Source organism: Staurois parvus, unplaced genomic scaffold (genome assembly GCF_062004578.1).
Source record: "Staurois parvus isolate SC_StPar_1 unplaced genomic scaffold, SC_StPar_1.0 ptg000244l, whole genome shotgun sequence".
In the NCBI taxonomy this organism is placed as follows: domain Eukaryota; kingdom Metazoa; phylum Chordata; class Amphibia; order Anura; family Ranidae; genus Staurois; species Staurois parvus.
The window spans coordinates 6,660,106-6,679,260 of NW_028318040.1; the positions used below are offsets into that span (position 1 = coordinate 6,660,106).

The 19,155-nt window shown below is 43.1% G+C and overlaps 1 long non-coding RNA gene across 1 annotated transcript; it reads right to left on the reverse strand.

Annotated features, from left to right (window-relative positions):
* Positions 1-287: 287 nt before the first annotated feature.
* Positions 288-18,480, reverse strand: LOC149459852 (uncharacterized). The gene is made up of 2 exons (XR_016313192.1): positions 18,297-18,480; positions 288-915 (listed from the first exon to the last, which is right to left on the reverse strand). It is a non-coding gene; the product is annotated as an uncharacterized LOC149459852 (long non-coding RNA).
* Positions 18,481-19,155: the final 675 nt, after the last annotated feature.

A 19,155-nucleotide genomic window follows, 5' to 3' on the forward strand; every position in this document is an offset into this window, starting at 1 on the left:
TATATATATATATATATATATATATATATATATATACAGTACATTTAGGGTATATATATATGTGGACACAGGCACAATTTTATACTTTTGGCTCTGTATGCCACCAGCATAAATTAAAACAAAACAATCCAAATGAATTGGAAGTTCAGACTTTCAGCTTTAATTCAAGGGGTTGAACATAAGTATCAAGTACAAATTTTAGGAACTGCAACCACTTTTGTACACAGTCTCTCCATTTTCAGGGGCTCAAATGTAATTGGACAAATGCAAATGTAATTAATAATAAATAAAATGTTCATTTTTAATATTTTGTTGAGAATCCTTTACTAGCAATGACAGCCTGAAGTCTGGAACCCATGGACATTACCAAAGACTGGGTTTCCTCCTTTCTGATGCTTTGCCAGGCTCTAACTGCAGCTGTCTTCAGTTGTTCTTTGTGGGTCTTTCTGCCTTTAGTTTTGCCTTCAGCAAGTGAAATGCATGCTCAATTGGGTTGAGATCAGGTGATTGACTCAGCCATTGCAGAATATTCCACTTCTTTTCCTTCAAAATCTCCTGGGTTGCTTTTGCAGTGTGTTGATCTGTACTGCGAAGTTCCGTCCAATCAACTTTGCTGCATTTGGTGGAATCTGGGCTGACAGTATGTCTCTAAACATATATATAAACAAACAATCTGTAAAAAGATAATATTTTCCTTTTAAAATGGCAGCAATAGGTTAAGAAGAATTGATGTTTCACTTTTTTCTTGACGCATTTTGTTCCTTGGTATGTTTTGTTTTGGTTGAGTTGAAAATACTAGCATTTTTGGAAATTTCAGTTCTTAAACATGTCTCACAGAGAACTAGATCTTGTAGATAATCTGCTAGTAATATGGGTGTAAACATCCCGATTCTTCTTTATCTCACATAGCAGGCTCTGAAGGAAACAAGATGTGTACAGGACTGTATTCCCTTTAATGCTGGTTTCCAGAATTGCTTGCAACATAACAAAGACAATTTATATGATAAACTGGCTATTTTGTAGCTGCAAGGTGGTAACATTTTAAGCATTTTTTTTATGACTTTGGTTAAGATTTGTATGTGTCGGTTGTGTCAACTGTCATAATGGTTTCATTTGTTGATAATTATTATTAATTCATTATTAAATATGTAGCCCTACTCCCCCAGGATTGGTAATTTGAGGTGTGTGCCTTGCCTCCAAAAACAACCTCAGGCCCTCTGACACACCTGGTTGAATGAAAGTTACTGCAGGCACTTGAACATGAAAATAGCTACATTTACATCAGCTGTGAATTAGCACCAGGAAATAGAAACAAAACTGTTTAGTGGTAAATTAACTCAGGGTATTGGTTAGAATAAATAGTACCTTGAGCATGAGTCCTCATGTTTTTACAGCTGCTGTTTTCTGTGTTTTTTTATACAGCTAGTAAACCCCCCAGCATGTTTTCCTAGGTGTCCATGCACACATATGTGAGATGGGGAAACAGCTCTTATTGTTTGAACACTGTTTGTGTGGAAGTAAATTATTGTGTGGAGTAAATTAAATGTTTTTTTTTTCTATTATAAATGTTTATTAATTTATCAATCCAAATACAAATCACATTCACATTTCTATTAAAAAGACATTAAAACAATATCTTCCTATTTGCATAAATTATTTTCAATCCCTCCCCTCCACCCTCCCTCTTCCCCCCCCCCCTCTCCTCAGCCTCCCACCCTCTTCCCACCCCACCTCCCTCTCCCACTCTGCGTTTTCTCTCTTCTCCTCTACACCATACATTTCTATTATTTCTAAATCCATTTCCATTTCAGGGGGTATTATATCTTCATATATTTCACTTTTCCTCTATACTCTTCCCATTTTTTCCACTTTGTATTATACATCTCCATCTTATCTATATGCATGTAATACGGTCTTTCTGTCCCGCAGATCTGATTCATTCTACCCATCCAGTCCTCCTCAGTTGGCACCTCTTTTTTTTTTTCCCAAAACCTAGGTATCAAACTCTTCGCTGCATTCAAATAATGCCATATCCCCAAGACCTTATATAATTTCACTGAAAGCATTGTGATATGGAGAAGACATAACTCTGGGTCTAATCCAATATTAATTGTAGTGATTTTCCTTACTAAATAAACTATTTTCCGCCAAAACACCTGTATTCTTGGACATTCCCACCATATGTGGTACCATGTGCCCTCCTCTCCACAACCTCTCCAACACATCCGTGAAATCTCCCCATTCAATTTATGCTCTATATTAGGTGTAATATGCCATTTCACAAAACACTTGTAATTTATTTCCACCTCTCGCATACTAATGTTTTCGTGAATTAATCTAAACATTTTCCTTTGCTCCTCCTCGTCTATTTCCCTTCCCATATCTCTTTCCCATTTCTCTATGTGTATCAATTTTGTGTCAGTGTCTAATTCAGTTAATATTTTATATATTTTTGCAATTCTGTGTCTCCCATCTCCCCGTGCTTCCAACAATCTCTCTAATGGATTCCACTCTTTTCTAGTTCTCATAGGCTTTGGGAGGCTTTCGAAGAAATGTTTCAGTTGGTAGTATCGTAATCTATCCATCCTATTGAAAACTTCTCCCTTTTTTTTCTCCAACTCTCCATATGATCCTAATTCCTCCCCCACCATTATATCTCTCAATTGCGCCTCTTGTTTTATAATCCATTTCCCTGCGATGTTTTCCTGCCCTGGGGTAAAATATTCTGTGTTCCTTAGTGGCATCAACTGTGAATTAAAAACCCATCCCTTTTGTCTGTGTAACATTTCCCACACTCTTAAAACATTAAAAGTATACGTACTTGTGCTATCCTCTAATCCCCTATATTGTGCAGGCACCCATATAATTTTACTTAAATTTATTCCACTCAGTGTATTTTCAATTTTGACCCAACTTTTCTCTGGTTTATGAGTCCAATCAAAAATTCTCGCAATTATCACCGCTTTATAATATCTCTTAAAGTCTGGTACACCCAATCCACCTATTTCTTTACTACTAGTCAACATTTCATAGCATATTCTAGGCTTTTTATTCCTCCATATATACCTTATTATCATTTTTTTAAGTTCTTTAAAATATGCCTTTGGAAGTTTGATTGGAATCATTTGAAATTTATATAATACTTTGGGCACAATTACCATTTTTATCAAGTTTATACGACCTATCCAAGATGGATTTCCTCCTCCCACTCTCTTCAACTCCTCCTTAAGCTTGTTTAGTAGTGAGATATAATTAGCTTTATACAGATTCTTAGTTGAGGCTGACAGTTTTATCCCTAGATACTTTAATTCTTTATTTCTCCAAACAAATGGGAATTTGCCTTGTATTTTTTCTTTTTCACTATTTTTAAGGTTTATATTTAAAATTTCAGTTTTTGTCGGGTTAATTTTTAAATTTGATAATTCCCCATATTCCTTCAGTATCTTCATTAAATTTGGGAGTGACATTCTAGGATTTCCAACAAAGAACATCAAATCATCCGCATAAGCCGCCACCTTATGTTCTTCCTTATCGTATCTATGTATTGTATCTACGTTCTTTCTTATCGTAGACAACAATGGCTCCAATGATAAAACATATAACAGTGGGGATAATGGGCATCCCTGTCTTGTACCGTTTGACATCTCGAAAAGCTCCGATCTTCCTCCATTAACCATGATAGCGTCAGTAGGCCCTCTATATAACTCTCCGATCCACTTTCTCATTCTGTCTTCTATCCCCAACACTTCCAAGTTGTCCATCATAAAACCCCAACTCACTCTATCGAATGCTTTCTCAGCGTCAGTTGACATCAGTATCACCGGGGCTTTTCCCCTTCTACCTTCCTGTATGAGCAACAGTGATCTCAAACCATTGCCTCTACCCTCTCTCCCTGGGACAAACCCCACCTGATCCCCATGCATCCACTCCGGCGTCAGACCTTTCAGTCTATTTGCCAAAACCTTTGCGTACAATTTAGTATCTACATTCAACAGCGCTATTGGTCTATATCTCGCACACTGCGAGGGGTCTTTATCTTCCTTATGGATTAGAACTATATTAGCCTGTAAGGATTCTCCCCTTATTTCTGTCTCATTTCCCAGAGCGTTCATATATACTGTATCTTCAATTTGGGTATTAATAACTCTTTATATTTTTTATAATATTTTACCGTATAGCCATCTGGACCCGGACTTTTCCCCACCACAGTGTCTTTTAACGTTATTTCCTCTGATGTAATTTCTGCTTCTAGGGAGTTCAATTGTATTTCGCTTAATTTTGGTAGACCTGCCTCTTTTAAGTATGTTCTTCTTTTTTCTCTATTTACTGTTGCAGTTTTATTTATTATATCCTGGGGTATAATATTATATAACTCGTTATAGTAATCTTTAAATACTCTAGCGATATCCTTAGTAGAGTGCACTAATTCCCCCTTGGGATTTCTTATTTTCTCTATATAATTCCTATTTTTCTTTTTCCTTAAAGTTCTTTCCCGGCCTATCTCCCCATCTATACCTTTCACTTATTACTTTATTAAAAACGCTTCTTTTTTCCTCCTCCATTACATTCTCTAGTTCTTCTTTCTTTATTATTTTCTGCATTATCTCCTTAGGCATTTCCCTTTTATGAGCCTGTTCAAGATCATATATTTCATTTAACAGTCTATTAATCTTTTCCCTCCTTTCTTTTTAACCCCGTTTCTAATGAGTAGTCCTCTAATGTAGGCCTTATGGGCCTCCCACACTGTTGCAACCGACACATCCTCTGTTTCGTTCTCCTCAAAAAAACATTTAATTTCCCTCTCGATCTTTCGATCAATCTCTTCATCCATAAGGAGTGCCTCATTCATCCACCAGACAAAACCCCCGCTTTCCTCTTTACCCCATCAAGACTTCATTGCAACAGGGGCATGATCCGACAGTGTACTTCCTCCAATTTTTACTTCTACTATAGACTCTATAAATCGATGTTCTACCAGTATATAATCCAATCTAGAGTAAATCTCATGTACATGTGAAAAAAAGGTATAGTTTCTATCTTTCATATTCCTGATTCTCCATATATCAACTAATTGACTCTCATGCATCAGTTTCTTTAATAATCTCAGAGACCTGCTCTCCTCCCTCCTCACATGGGAAGTGGTATCCATCCGCGGGTCCATACAGACATTAAAGTCTCCAGTTATTATCATACAACCCTTTTTAAAATCCATCAGTTTCTTCAATATACCTCTCAAGAATATCTCCGGTTTCTTATTTGGACAATATATGTTAGCTATTGTACACTCGATTCCCTGTAATTTACCCCTCAAAAACAAAAACCTTCCCTCCAGATCCATTATTCTCTTCTCCACCTCAAACCTTATATTCTTTGTGAAACCTATAGCAACCCCTTTTGCTCTTTTAATTGGTGAGTCCGCATAATACCATGTCGGAAAGTATCTAGTCTTCAGCCTAACCTTTGACTCCATCTCTAGATGTGTTTCCTGTAGAAATACCACCGAAGATGTTCTATGTTGTAGTTCTTTAACCTGAATCTCTTCCCAGGACAACACAGCCCCTTTACATTATAGGTTATAAATTTTATTTCTTCCATCTTACCCTACTTCTTTTAACTTCTTCTTCCTCCTACCCTTCCTCTTTCTTATTTCTCTTGTCCCGCAGAGTGTTACTACCCCACTACCCCTCCATCCCATTCTCCATAACCCCCTCCACCCCCCCTTCCCCCTCCCCCCCATCCGCCCCCATCTGTCTCCACCCCCCCTCCTCCCCACCCCTCCCCCCTCTCCCCTACCAGGCCTACTATTTGCTTTCCAATCATTTGTGGCCCTAATGCCACATTTGATTTTTAATCTTGGGGTTGGGCTCTGTCCATGTGCAGCTCACCTTCCCTCCATTACCCCCAATGTCCCCCTATCTATCATTTCTCTATTTCTCCTTCTAACTAGCTGCCATTCCTCTTTTCTCATAGCACATATCTCCCCTTCTTCCTCCTCCCAACCTGGGATCTCTATTTTCTGAATATTAAGTTTATCAAAAAAGTCTCTTAGTTCCTCAGGAAATCTCAGGTATGCAGTGACTCCATTCTTCTATCCAATTAAACACGTCGAGCTACTCCATCTATATTGTATATTCTGTTTTTTCATCTGTTCTAGTAGTGGTTTCAATGATCTCTTTCTCCACAATGTCTCAGGTGTCAAGTCTGCAAACACTTGTATATTTTTTCCTCCATATATTATACTGGTTCTTCCTTTTATCTTTTTCCATACTTCTTCTCTATCTCCATATATATTGAATTGTACAACTACATATCTTGGTCTCTCTTCCACCTGATCCCTTTGGAACCTTCCTATCCTATATACATTGTCCAATTCATATTTCTCAGTATTGGGTTTATCCATAATGGAGCTTAAGATTTTACATATTGTCCCTTTTAGATCTTCTCCTTGTGTAAACTCTGGGACTCATTTTATCCTGAGATTATTTTTCCTATTCTTATTACCTTGTATCTCCAACTTATAATGCAGTTTTTTTTGTTCTTTCCTCATCTCCATTATCTGATTTTTTAATTCTGGAATAGCTTGAGCATGTTTTTTAATTTTTTCTTCCAATTCTTCTACTCCTTGCCACCTCCTTTTTATTTGGGATTTGTAATTCTCCTTCATTTTCTCTTAACTTTGTTCCCTCTGATGTTTGTTGGCTGTTGTTATCCATTTCCTCAGAAGACCTGGCACTCTTATCCAAACTGTTTTCCAATATACTCCTTTCACATGCCTCCTGAGATCTTTCTGGGGTCACATTTCCCTGGGACGTATATTTCCTGATCGTTCCAGATTGGGGTGCTTAGGACCACTCCCTTTACTATTTTTACTCTTCATATTTGCTGTAAATACAATCCCTCTTCTCTAAGCTCTAGGGCTTGTGCTATAATTACCCTTTGGGAGGATTCAAATTTTCTTCTGTTTCCTTGGGAATCCCCCTTTTCCTCCGTATATTCCTCCTCTACTTCAACCTGAATATTCCATACACAGAATCAATATACAGTCCAGCCACCCTCATTCACCCTCCTTCTGACTGCTTTTTCAGTGAGGCATTCTTCCAGGTTCCTTATCTGTTGTCTGTATTTATTTCCTCTCTAGGGGAATTCCTCTGGGTCACACTCCTCTCCCTCCTCCTGCTCTCCTTAACAGGTAGCAGGCAGGGTGTCTCTCTGTCAAGCCAGCATCTCCCAGCTCCTCGACACACCTAGCCGGCTATACCCTTCTCTTGCTCACCCTTCTCTTGCTCTCTCTCCTCACAGGGTCCTGCTTTTGTCTGTCTCCACTTGCAGCTGTTAGAGAGAAGCCGATGCCTCCCCTCTGCCTGGGAACGCCGGCCGGCTTCCCTTCCTCCCAGTAGTCCTTTGCGGGGGGTCATGTGGCCGCCTTGTGTCCTCCAGGCTCTCAGCAACCCGCTGTCTCGAACGGGAACCTCCAGCCGTCCTCCTCACTTCACCGGTGGGATCCTGCTCACAGGTAGGGCCTCCCGGGCATCTCCAGCGGTATTCACGGGGCACATTGCGGGGAAGGTGACTGCCTTGCGGAAAGAGAGCTTACATCTCTCTCTCCCCTGCCACCATGAACAGGCTCCTCCCCATAGCTGCCATTATTTCCATTCGGGAGATCCCCGTAAATTAAATGTTTTGACTGACATTCTGCGGTTTAGCCACAAGATGTCACTGTTTTTCTAACACAGCCTCAGACTGCATAGATATTTGTATATTCATGAAGAGGTGGGGTTTTCACACAGAGTGGAGAGAGAACAGGAAGGAGAGGGAGAAGCCATGTTTTGGAGCATGGTGAATAAGGGGCCCTGTAGGCTGAGAATCTGATGACATCCAGGTGTGAAAGCATCCCTCAGTAACCAGAGCTGCAGCTAAGTGAAGCTGATTGTGTCCAAGACCCTGATCCTGTACAGAGAGAGGAAGACTGCTGCCTGGAATGCTGATGAGAGCAGAGGAACTAAGCAGCATATGCTGCGATACTGCATGCCTGCTGGAGAGACATTTGTTCTCTTCAGAGTCACCAGCGGATGAAAAGCAGACCCGGGTCGGTAAGATCGTGCACGCACCTCATTTCAGTGTTGGCGCCTAGAGACTGAGGCCAGGCCTATAGTTAGTTAGTTAGGGTCTCTGTTTGTGTCAGGCCACAAGTGTTGTTACTGATTATTGGAAGGACTGCACAACTTAAAGTGGCATTTCACATTGGAGAGCTGATAAAATCCCACAAACTCAAGCCAGACTGGCGTTTTGCTCAGAAGGAATACTCAGGCACGTGCTACAGGACCAGTTATGGGAGGGGGAATACTGTAGATTTGTGTAAGATTGTAAGCTGTTGTGCTGCACCGTAGGCTAGCCCATACCATACACCCATACACTGATTCCTGCTCTTTTAGGGTAATAACGGGTAAGGTGTGGCAGCTTAGTTGTGCCCGCCAATAGGTAAATTACTTCACTTTCTACCTTCATCCATCAGAAGGCTCAGTGCTGTTCAGCACAAGAGTCTCAGCCTTTGGGCTGGGTGTATGTAAATTTATTGTATGTTCCCAGCATTTGTGGTTGTGTTTATTTGCCACATCTAAGGAAAATTCTGTTGTGGCAAAAGCTGGTGTTGAGGTTGCTTTCCTCGTTCGTGACTTCACTGTATCCTGGGGAGCCCACCCCGGTACACGGCTTACATATAGACTAATCAATGTTTTTTGGCTGGAAAATAAACAGGACTAGTGGGTTTGTCAGGAATGGACTCAGCACTGGTGGTGGGACTCACCTGCCGTGTGGGCTGCAGTACCAGGGCTGACCAGCAGGTGCTCTCAGCAGCCAGAAGCTCACTTCTGCAGTCAGCCAACACCTGGGGCTGATTACAGCAGGTGCATTTAAGGAATGACCAGACCTGTGATCTGTGCCTTGGTGTAAATGTTTCCCATGAGCCCTTGTATCCTGTTCCTGTGTTGCTGTATACTCCGTTGCCGACCTCTGCTTGTTACTGATCCTGCTCCTCTCCTGTTTAACCCCTGGCTTGCCTGACTACTCTTCCGTCTGATCCCTGGTACTGTATTTGCTCGCACCCTGCTGAGCCTGGCTTGTGACCTGACCATTCTTAGCTCGCTCCTCTTGTACCTCGCTGCCCACATAATACCGACCTGGCCTGTCTGACCACGCATACTGTAACCGACCTTACATCCATCCATCCGGCTCGGATCAGACCAGTGTATCTATCTGCCTCTTCCAAATTAGATTCCGTTCCTGCACTCCCCTGTCAGTACTCTCTACCACCGCAGGTCGCACTCGGGGGTTGCGACCTGGTTCCAGTCTGCACCAAGTCCATCCCCACCATCAGAGGCCCTGGTGAACAGCAGGCTGGGACTTAGACCCCGCGCCCTGAGGGCGTCCGTGCGGTGGGCTGATAGAGACTCTGCCAGGCGGCTTAACAGTACCAAATGGCCTGTCTGACCATTCCACCTCTCCAGCCCTGACTACGCCTGTGTTCTTGAAGCATGCTACTTCTCTGTGTCAGTCCACACATTTCTGGTCACACCCGGATCCCTAACAGGGTTTCTAGAGGAGTTTTTTAGCTGTAAAAACGCGCTAATGCTTAAAAATGTGGCAAAACATGCTAAATCGTGGCAAACCAGATTTTTTGTACTTTTTTGAACCCCCCCCAATTTAAAAAAAAAAAAACCTTTAAAAAATGCTAAAAACCGCAAATGTGAAAAAACACGGCATAATGCCGCTAAACGCTAATACAAAAATGCTAAAAAAAACGCACAGCTAACGTTACCAGCGTTGTTAAGATGCCCACTATGCATGGAGCCTTAATGAATACACAAAAGGTAGGTTCAGGCACAGTGTTGTGCCAGACAGTATAACTACTATGCCAAGGTAACTTAGAATTCTGTACCACTAGACTGGGATTAACTCAATGAACAGTGCATATAAGCATTAACTGAAAATAATAATATTATAACTAGTCTAGCGTGCACTCTAGGAGAATGACTAGGAGAGGATGCAATATCCCCTGAGAGGTACCTCTGAGCATAAGCAATAGGTGAAGGTCCTTGTGAAGCAGATGGAAAGGGACAGTCTTTAGCCGACTAGCATTAGGGCCCAGTTGTACCGTAGTTGTATGTGAGAATAGTCCCAGTAAAGCCTGTAAGCTCCAATAAGGCTGCTAGATGGATGTATGGTCAGTTCAGAGCTCACTCTTTCTAGCAGCAGATATAAATCCCCACAGCAGCAGTTCACAAGTCCCAGTGATAATGCAGCTCTATTCTAATATACAGCTGTGATGGTGTACACTGGACTCTCCAGTGTATGTGATGGTGAATGTGCACTCTCCGATTTCCCTCACTGCAAGAGGAAGCTGTGTCCTGTACAGACTGAGAAAAATTAAGCTCTTTGTCTCTTCCTGACAATCTCTCTTAGGAAAATGCAGTTCAAAAGTTCTTGAACAGTAGAGTCGCTCTCCCCTGGACTACAGTTTCCACAGTGCAGTGCTGCCTAAATCAGTGTATTGATCTCTTCCTGCTTAGCACTCCCTCCTCCTGCTGATATGGCCATTAACCAGTTCAGCACTGTGGGGCAGCAGCTACAGTGATCAGCTGCAGCCAGTGTTTCTCTCACTCTCTTTTTTTTTTTTTTTGTTTACAAACGATTTTATTGAATATAAGTAGACTGTAAAACAACAGCACACTTTCAAGTGTTATTTTCAACGAAAACAAGGCACTTTTGAAATGTACAATACAGAAAAGTATATTAACATAAGAAAGAGAGAAAAAAAAAAAGGAAAAGAGTAAATTACGAGTGCATGAAATACGTGAACAATAAGATAAGTTAAAGATACATCCGTCAACAGTACATGTCAGGCAACTTTTACTGAGAATATTGTTAAACATGCAATAAGTGTCTACAATCTCTCCATGACTCCCATTTTTTATCATATAAGTGCATCTTATCCAGTAGGGTATAATGAATGCGGTCCATGAGCATTACAGTATCAATTCTGTGTAAAACGGAGTCCAAGGGTACAGCATTGGACCTCCAGTGTAAGGCAATAGACCATAAGGTGGCAATACATAATGTATGTATCAATCTCAGATTGGCATCAGAGACCCCTGGGATATTGGCCCCCAATAAACAGGTCTGTATGGACAATCGTATCGGGGTACCCGACAGTGAGGTAGCCACCTCAGATATCTTACACCAAATCAAAGATATGGTCGGGCAATCCCAGAATATATGAACCAAAGTACCTGTGAGGCCACAGCCCCGGAAACATAAAGGGGACGTTTGTGGGAACAATACATGTAGTCTCGATGGGGTGTAATACCATCTGGTTAAAACCTTAAGGGCTGTCTCACGAACCGAAAGAGATCTAGAACTCTTGCATATATTATCCACCATGGAATCCCAATCCTCCTCTGAAAAAGTGATACCACAATCCTCCTCCCATTTTTGTCGATAAGAGGGGGGTGTATGAAAAAGGCAGATCAAAAATTGGTGATAAAGATCTGAGATAAGACCCCTACCCCTAGGAGAGTCACGGCTGATACGTTCAAAAAAAGAAATCGGGGAAGATGGCATAAGGCCAAAGTGTGAATTAAAAAAATGTCTAATCTGTTGGTAGCGAAGGTACTCGCGAAGAGGAACATCAAACAACACACGTAGCATATCAAAGGTAATATACGATCCTCCTCTTTGAAAATCCGATAATCTGATAAAGGATCGATCATACCACCAACGAAACTGTTGAGGGGAAGAAAAAGCTACAACAAAAGTGGGGTCACCAAAAAATGAAACACCTGGGGGGGTAAGAGAGACTAGATTCAATTTAGATTTGTATTTGGACCAGAGAGTCAGCGAATGAGTCACTATGGAGTTATGAAAAGTAAGCGATCGGGGGGAAATTTTAGACCATAGAATTCCCGGTAAATAAAATGGGCGTATTGATTGAGACTCAAACTTGATCCATGGGATTTGAGAATTAATAGTAGCCCATTGTGATAATTGCGCAAAACGAGCAGAGAGGTAATATAGCCAAAAGTTGGGGAGGCCAAGACCTCCCGTCCGTTGTGAGCGGTACAAAATGGATGAAGCAAAACGTGGATGCTTATTTCCCCAAATAAAATTATTAACAGTCCGCTGAAAGTGATCCAAAAACGTTTTTGAAACTGGAACTGGCAGTGATCTAAAAAGATAAAGCAGTTTGGGCAAAATATTCATTTTAACAGCCGTGACTCTACCCAGAAAGGAAATATGATAACCATGCCAAATCTTCAATAGAGTAGAGAGACGTGATACACATGATGGATAATTAGCAGTAAACATATCCGAGTATCTAGGGGTGAGATTAATCCCCAGATAGGAGATCCTGTCCTTGACCCAACGAAATGGGAAAGAGCTACGGAGAGATGCACTTAGGGAGTCAGGAACATTAACCGGCATAATCACCGATTTGGTAAAATTAACGGTGAGACCTGACACTAAGGCAAAATCGTTCAATACAGCACATAAATTAGGCAATGAAGTCAATGGGTTAGTAAGAAAAAGCATAACATCATCGGCATACATGCTCATTTTAAAATGTGAAACTAATAATGAGTAACCAGAAATATCCGAATGTGATCTGATCGCCAATGCCAAAGGTTCCAACACCAGCGCAAATAGAAGGGGTGAAAGAGGACAACCCTGGCGGGTGCCTCTACCCAATGTAAAAAAGTCAGAGTTACAACCAGGAAGCCTTATTCTTGTTTTAGGAGAGTCGTATAGGGCGTGCACGCCTGCCAAAAACCCGTCACTAAAGCCCATTTTCCCTAGCAGGGAGAATAAATATGGCCAAAGAACACTGTCAAAGGCCTTGTTTATATCTAAACTCATCAACAGAACCTCTTTGGAATGTAAATTAGCATCTTGAATAACATTTAGAGTGAGGCGAATGTTATCAGTAATAAATCTGTCGGGAATAAAACCCGACTGGTCTGGAGAAACCAAAGAGGAGATGATAGGGGCCAACCTGTTCGCCAAAATACGGCTAAATATCTTCAGATCGTTATTCATTACTGAGATTGGTCTATAGTTTTGTGGCAAACAGTGGTCTTTCTGCGGTTTAGGTATTAGGGACATATTAGCCAATAGCATCTCCTCAGGGAACCTACCCCCCTGCAAAACATCATTGAATAAAGTTATCAAATAGGGAGCCAGCGTGGGGGCAAAATGCTTATAATAACTAGCGGTAAATCCATCTGGACCCGGTGCAGTAGAGCGTTTTAGCGCACTAATCGCACAAGTTATTTCCTCCAAAGTGCAAGGGGCATTAAGGGAGGCAATCTGAGAAGGTGTAAGAGCAGGGAGGGATATAGAATCCAGCCATGAGTCTGATGGAGGAACAGAATCTGACTGCGGAGAAGCTAGTAGATTAGAATAAAAGTTTTCAAAAATACCTAAGACTTCCTGAGGTAGAGATGAGATAGTACCCGAATTAGTGCGTAGCTTATACACGTGTGGGGGGCGCAGAGAGTGGTTCAATTTCCTTGCAAACATGGTAGATGCTGAGTTGCTATGTAATAGGAACGAGGCCTTCGACCAGCGGAGGGCCTTTTCAGTCTTTTGAGAAAGCAGGGTATTCAGTTCTAAGCGTTTTTGGGACAATAACTGTTTATTGAGGAGAGATGGATTAGCAACATGACTTCTATAGTGTGCTTCTAATTCTCGGGTAAGAAGTAGTACTTGCTGCCAATGTTTTCTATTTCTGGATGAAGCCATGGAGATAAGTCGGCCTCGTAGGACCGCCTTATGGGCTACCCATAGTGTGGACGAGGATATATCAGGGGTTGAATTAGATTGAAAATATTCCCGGATAGATGTAACCACCTCTTGACGAGAGTCAACATCAGTTAGCATAGAGTCATTAAGTCTCCAAGAGAAGGGAGTAGGTGCCAATCCTATAAATGTGATAGATAAAGCCAAGATATTGTGATCCGACCAGGGGCTCAAGTGAATACAAGCTGTCTTAGAATTAGCTAGTAAAATCGGGGTACAATAGATATAGTCTAATCTGGCATAAGAGTCATGTGGGTGAGAATAAAATGTGTAATCCCTGGCTCCCATGTTGTGCGCTCTCCAGGCATCCACCAACTGGAGGGCATCCAGTCTCCTGGTAAGGGATTTTGGGAAAGCTTGGGAAGAGTGTGAGGAGGAGCTACGATCCAAAAGAGGGTTTGCCACTAGATTAAAATCACCACCCACCAATAGATGAGGGGATAAAAACCTATCCAGAGCACCAAAAAATTTAGAAAAGAAGGAAGATTGTGCCGAGTTCGGTGCATAAAGATTAGCAATCGTAAGTTCTCGACCGGAAAGGGTGCCTTTAAGAATGATAAACCTACTGTCCGGATCACGATACACATGTTGAACCTCAAAGGGGAATGAGTTATGTAGAAAGATGGCTACTCCCCTACTCTTGGAGGAATGTAGGGTATAATACCCCTGCCTATAGGATTTATGAAAATATGTTGGGTGTTTTGTGGCTGCAAAATGTGTTTCCTGTAATAATATAATTTTAGCTCCTAGACGCTTATATTGAAGAAAGGCTGTTTTGCGCTTATTTGGCGAATTGAAACCCTGGACATTATGCGAGATACATTGAATTACCATAGTAAACAAAGTTTGACACTATCAGCGTAAAAATACACACTGGAGAGATATCTCCTAAAATTATTTGGCTAGACATGATGACCCACAGGTCCACATCAGACAGATCTACCTGCAGCAGTACCAGCCTAGGGGACCCCCAGACCCCAACATGGGGGTCGTGACGTCCACAGACCGGCACAATACCAACGTCATACACTAAAGTTTTGTGAAGAGAATGAGCAAAAAACAATAGAAACGAAGCTTTAATAGCTCCTACAGTTGAGAGGGTAACTAAAGAACATGGATCAGGCAGGAAATTTACCATACCTGATAAAACAAAAAATTCAGACATTAACGGGCCAAATGGGCCCAGACCCTGTCTCCGTAAAACATGGAAAACGGAGCCGTCACCCCTCAATCGGGCGGCAACACCTCCGGCCATGTCAGGAGGCAGGGTGGGGAAACGTGTCCAAGAGTTGTGAGACCATGGTTTAATGGGCGTAATTAAGAGGGCCCGCAGACCCTTGTAAAACTTAACTCGTCCAGCTATTAATACAAGGCACACATAGTTCGCAGAACCACAAAGATATCAGAGCAGCGACCACAAAAATGCATATCCTGACAGTGTAAGAGATAAAGAGCAAAATCCCTGTGTCCCAGTTCCTGTCAAAGTCATAATATACAATAGGCAGGACCAAGGACCGTCAAAACAATGGGTATCAGGCATGTGAAAATGGTCCTGTCAGCCCGGTGCTTGTCTGACTCTCCTTCTATCCCTTCGTGGAGATGGAGTATGCCAAATGGGAGAAACACGAGGGGTGGAGGGTGGACGCCGAGGCGATGGGGCATCCGCCAGGCCCAATTTGGCCAAAATTTCCCTACCTTCAAGAAGGGATGTGGCTATATATGTGCTCCCATTATGTGGAACTATCAGCTTAAAAGGGAAGCCCCACTTGTAGCGGATACGAGCTGAGAACAGGGCAGTGGTAACTTCCTTCATTTTTCTACGTTTCTCCAACGTGGCCGGGGAAACATCTGGAAAGATTTGTAGAACCGAGCCATCGAAGGAGATTGTTGGGGTATTACGAGCAGCTCTAAGTATGTCTTCTTTGGTCAGGAAATCCTTCATACACAGGACAATATCTCTAGGCGGCTTGTCATTAGGAGGTTTAGGGCGCAGGGCTCTATGGATGCGGTCACAGGCAAAAGACCCAGGGTCGCGATCCGGAAGGAGTGACTTGAATAACTTGGTTGTGGTTAATGAGAGGTCAGATATAGACTCCGGAATTCCCCTGATTCGCAAATTATTCCTGCGGTTGCGATTATCTAGGTCCTCTACCTGCGCCTGCAATTGTAAAAAAGCCGTTTGTAGATGGTCATGCTCTCTGGATAGTTCACCATAGGCTAAGCTAAGTTCATCGTGTTTGGTTTCTAAGCGGTCGGTCCTGGAGCCCAATGTGGCTATTTCCTGAGAGAGAACATTAGTGCTTTTATGCAATTCTGATTGGAATTTGGTGGCCAACTTGGTGTACATAGATTCCAGACAAGACTCCAGATCCCCCTTTGTGAGTTGCTGTGTATTTTCACTGACGAGGGCTAAGGAAGGAGCTATGGTATCCTGTGTGGGATCGGACAGGGATGCTCGTTCTGTAGTGACTGGAGACATGCTGCAAAGCTCTTGTGCCTTAAGTAGGTATGTCGTGAGGGACTTTTGAGCTTGTCCCTTTTTTTTCTTGGTGGACGGCATACAGGGAGTCTCCTGGGGGTGATCAGCTGTAAATTGGATAAGAAATGGAGAAAATAACCCCAGGAGACCTATAACGCCCAAAATAGATTAAAGGTTGTAGTTACATGAATGCTGTCGGGGTCATCCGCGGAGACGTTATATTGTAAAAATATTTAGCAGGCCGTGAAAAGGCAGAGAGGACACAGGCCGCAGTAACCACTTTATATCTTGCAGGAGCAGGGTCACAGCACCAGGTCCCACCCCAGGGCCTGAGAGGGATGCAGAGTGTGGAGCAGAGGGCCCCCAATATCAAGCACAGGGCCCTCCAGGGCAAATCCAAAAAAACACCCCTCGAAGCAGTATCAGGGCTCCAGTAGGCCACGGAGCCCGACAGGGGCCGCTGCAACGGAGGCAGATGGCGTCTGGGGCCGCAGCTGTGAAACCCAGTCCCCAAATCACAATGGGGGGACCTGAGGACTGTCAGCCCGTCCCCCCTTACTCACTGTGACCGGATGAGAGGAAGGCCCCGTCAGATGGTGCAGGCCACAGCTGCCCGCCGCAGTGGGGAGTGGCAACACTGAGCGGCGCCCTCTCACAGATCCAGCTGATGCAGAGGGCGCCTCGGATGTCCCTGGATGATCCCCCACCACCCGGATGGCAGCGGGTGTGGATGTGAGGCGTCGGAGCCCCGGCCCACGCGGCCGCACCAGGCCGCAGATATCCGCCGCCACGGAGGGCAGAAATATTACCCGGAGCCCCTCTCCCAGGTCTAGGAGATGTCCCCAGGGATCTCCGCTGCCTCTCCGTGATCCGCTGCTGCACGGATGACAGCGGATTGAACACTTCGGCGCCGGAGCTCAGGATTATGCGGCCGCTCCGGTCGCCATCTTGGACACGCCCCTCACTCTCTTTTTTTAGCAAAGCACTTAGCTACAAATACTAAATATGTTACATTATTATAAGCTTAATCTGAAGTTTCTATTTCTAATTATAAAGGAGCAAGCAAAACTGGGATCCTAGCTGCCTTAGGCTACGTTCACACTAGCTTTGTCAGCAGGCGTCAGACAGGCATTTGTGAAGCGTTTTTAACGCTTCTCAAATGCATATGAAAATTCTGCACATGGCAGCACACAATGCTGTTCACACTGAAGCGTTAGCATTGCATCATGGCAAAACTGGCACCTCATGTGGAGTCAGGAGGAGTTGAAGCCTCCCATTCAAGTTTATGGTGCAGCTCCTCAAACACCTGGCAGACGTTTGCACTGCGGTTGCGACGTGGTTGTGAGGCATTAGCAAAGCGTTAATACCATTTAACTTCATTATAGGCATTTGCGGTGCAGTTTTAATGCTTGGCCAACGCCTATCAAATGGCTTAAAACAGTGCATAGGGCATTTGAGGAGCGTTAAAAACACTTCCCAAACGCCTGTCAAACGCTATAGGGTCCTTCGGCAAGAGTTAGAAATAACGTCAAGTGTGAACGAGCCCTTAGAGCTACATAGGTACATAGGAGCTCTGATGCCTCCTAATGTCAGTAGTTGCTTGCATACATATTCATCGTAGTCTTTCTTGGCAACAGACATAAGAAAGGAGATCCAGTATGGCAAAGTGTGTGTAATACATATCATGAGGGGTCTGTTGAAGTCAGAGCTATAGTGAGGACGCAACTGGTACACATACCTGTATGTGGACTGCAAATGGAACAGTTAAAGAGAAACTATAATATTAAGGGGTAGTTTTATTTTTTTTTCCTTTTAAATTTACATGTTTAAAGTTAATGACCTGTCAGCCATTGCATTATCAGCCAACCAGTAGTATGTGGCCTCACCCTGAATTGCAAGGTTTAAATTAGGAAGGAGTCACAGTTTAGCCTGCAGTTTTGAAAAGTTTCAGTTTTGAAATTCTTACCTCCTTTTTGCAGTGCTTCTGCTAGACTTGTGTTTTTATTCACATGTGCTGCTCACTTATGTTCACCAATGGGCATTGCCTGCTCTGCTGTTGATTTAGATCCCTTTCCCTTCTATCACTTCCTTGCACACCTCCCAGTCTGCTTCCCTGTATAACACATGTTCGTAGCGGTCCGCACTGCCTGAGCAACTTCCCAGTTTCTCTGAACTCCTAGTTTGCTGTGTATTACAAGCATTCTCTGTCTGACTTAGCGTGTACCAACCCTGGCTTTGTTTACCATTTTACTTGCCTGCCATCCGCCCTGACCTCAGCTAGTTTCTTGAATCCTCTTCTATCTCCTGCTATCTGTACTATGCACATGCGAGTGTTCTCTGAATAATCAGCTGGGCATACTGGGGGGCCATGACCTGGTTGCAGCTTGCTGCAAGTCCATCCCCACCATCAGGTTCCCTGTTGAAGAATCAGGCTGGGTCTTAGACTCTGCGCCCTGGGGAACCCCAAGTTTGCATTCTACAAGAGCTCACTACCATAGCAACCTGACAGGAGGAAGTTCCAGTTCATTTCTACCATGCATCTGTGGCAGATCCTGGGGTTCAGAATTTGTGGTCACTGTTGTGAAACTCCAACCACAGCCCGGCGCGCTAGTGAGCACAGGAGGGTCAGAGCACATAGCCGGTGACTGACAGTCACTGACACTCTGCTCAGTGAAGACAGAGAACTGAGTAATCAGTGGTCTTTGATCACTCAGATCTTGCTTTTAGAGGTGTCAGGGGACGGATGCAGTATAAGGCCGTTGATACATCCGCCTAGGTGAGTATAAATGTTTTTTTTTTTTTTAAATTCCCGAGCTTCTCTTTTA